The sequence below is a fragment of the Agelaius tricolor genome, unplaced genomic scaffold (assembly GCF_023055355.1).
Source record: "Agelaius tricolor isolate 1412-34295 unplaced genomic scaffold, bAgeTri1.0.p SCAF_40, whole genome shotgun sequence".
NCBI lineage: Eukaryota > Metazoa > Chordata > Aves > Passeriformes > Icteridae > Agelaius > Agelaius tricolor.
The window spans coordinates 807,645-810,335 of NW_027269300.1; positions in this window are offsets into that span (position 1 = coordinate 807,645).

Genomic DNA, 2,691 nt, shown 5'->3' on the forward strand with positions numbered 1-2,691 from the left:
CCCCTCCTGCCATTCTCCTCCACGCCGTGTTTTGTGCACAGACACAGAGGAACGAGGGCAGATGAGGCTGGAAAGGTCCCTGTGCTGAAGGTCCAGTTCCACAACACTGTGGAGGCAGAGATGTTGCTCAGCACCCTGGAGCCCCTGGACTTTGGAAGAGCCAACCCGAGGATGCTCTGAACACAGCTATGCTCCATCCCTGCCCTGGATCAGGAAGAGGGCAGAACCAGAGACCATCTGGGCTTAACAGAGAGCTTTGGGTGTGCCTAAGGGCAAATGAAGCAGCAGCACGGTGCCCGAGACTCGGACACGCGACCGTGCCAGTGCCCGGAGCGCTGTCAGGCAGTGCCGGGATCCCGGGTGTGGTTCTGGTCCCCACAACTGAGGAATGGCAGCTGCAGGCTCAGACCCAGTCAGAAAGCCAACCAAGTGAGACCAGAGGGAGGGCACCCTTCCAGTGTCTCTTGGGTATGGCTGCAAAACAGCCCCGGCTGCTCCTTCCTCCGCCTATGTTTGGGGTGTGCTGGTGGCAGAGCCAGCCAGGTTGTGCTCTGCATTCCAAAGCCTGTTGGGAGCGGGCATGAAAAGCGCTGTGTGCACAGCAGAGACTCCTGGAAGGTGCTGGCAAGAGCGTCCTGCAGGGACAGGGCTCTGGGCTCTGGCTGGGAACAGCCTGGTTTTGCTGCTGTGAGTGCAGGCAGGAGCTGAGTCAGGTGAAGAGGCAGCGGGCAGCTTGTGTTTGTAGAGGGCCTGGGGCTGCACCTCTGAACCTCCCCCTGGACACACACTTGGGGGAATACGAGCTAGAGCTGGAGTGCCTCTCCTGAAAGGACCTGGAGTCACTCAGCCTTGCCAGCTTTTCTAAAGAGTGTGTTGGTGTTCCCCAGGAAAGCTACACATTTGGGGAAATGCCTTTGGAGGAAAGGGGCTTGCTTCTCAAGGAAAGTGCTTGCCAGGGAGCTCCCAGTGAGGTAGGTGCAAGTGTCCCCCTTTGGCTCTCTGTGCTCCCTTCAGTTCTTGAGGCCCCTTGCACTTGGCAGAGGGGCAGGGCAAGGGAGAAGGCTGTGAAGAGCAGGTTTGGCATCTGCCTGGACCTGCAGAGACCAACCCAAGCACCTGCAGCAGGGTGTGTTCCCCCCTTTGGACAGAGGTGTGAGCAGGAGCATCTCTGTCCAGCCATGAGGCCCAAAGCTCTCTTTGAGAGCTGTGAATTAAAAGGCCTTTACGCACACACTTTTCTCATCTTCCCTGTCTGCTGTGTTTCAACTCTTGGCAATGTGCATTTGCCTCCTGCTTGGTGGAAGCTGCTGTGGCCCAGGGCCAGCACAGAGCTGGGCTGTGTGGGCCAGGCAGCGTGGAGAGCCTTGGCTGATCTTGGTGTGTCCCTGGCCTCAGAAAAGGCTTGGAAGGTTTGCCTCCCAAGGTATCCTGCTCATTGGCTCTCCCTGTGCATCTTGGAGGGAGCAAGGTGGGCATTTCTGGCAGCTGGGCATCAGCAGGCCTCAAAATGGGGGCGTGTTGTGGAGCGAGCCCAGCTGAGATACCTGAGAGGAGCCCAGTGCTCCTTGCTCCCCTCTGCTGACACGTGAGCGTTTGTCTGGTTTTGGGATGGCCCTGGCTGTGTCAGGGGTGCTACGTGGACACGAGACAGCCGGTCCTGTCCTGCTGGGTCCCAGCAGTGCCTCGCAGCAGCCCTGCATCCACGTCAGGATGCTGGCCAAGAGAGGTCCTGGAAGCTGAGGCAGCTGATTTTAAGCTTGTGCAGGTGCCTACAGCTCAAGGGCAACGGTGTTCCCTCAGGATATAGCTCTCCTAGCAGTCCTGAGGGCTCTCCCTCATTCAAAGACATCGGCAGACAAATGCATTGTCTGCCAAAAGCCCTTATATTGACTTGGCAGGAGGAAAGGTGTCTGCACCCCACTAAAATGTGTCTCTGCCACGTATAAATTTCAGTGGGTTGATGTAGGAATTGTATCAAAAATACCATCCATTTTTAAACTGCTGAGATGATTCAATAGGCAAGGGGTTAGAAGTACATTGTGTCAGATTCCTAGACTTGAAGCTGATGTCCAGGCACTGGCCAGGAGCGCTCTCGATGCCCTAAAGCAGCACAAAGTCTTCCTCATGGCTTCCCAGCACTGGGCTGATTCGCCACTTGCCCTGAGTTCTTCTGGCAGACTATGTCTAGAGCTTTTGTCAAGTCACTCTCTTGTCAAGTTAGGCCAGCCAGGTTTCTCTTATGCTAGCTGGTGCTAAGGACTTATGTCTGTCTGTGCTAAGCACTTGTTTACTAATGTGAATTGCTTGTGCTTACTTATGTCAAACCAAGGCCTTGTTCCATTGCCAAAGGTGCCTCAGGCCCCCTGCTCCTTGTGGCACCAGTTGCTTTGCTGTGGGATGTTCTGCCTCCCCGGAGAGCAAAGAGGGAGCTGGAGAAAGAGCTGGCCAGGCTGCTCTGGATCCTTTCCCAGCAGCCCTGGCTGAGTGGAGCAGCCCGAGCTGAGCGCAGAGGTGCCCATGGAACAGCCGTGCCCAGGAAGGCTCGGTGGGAAGGGTGATCCAGGAACCACAGGCCTGGCAGCCTGAGCTGCCACCGGGGAAGGCCTTGGAGCAGATCCTCCTGAGTGCCAGCCCACGGCACGTGCAGGGAGCCAGGGCGTCTGCTGGAGGCTGGGAAAGCTCTGCGGAGGG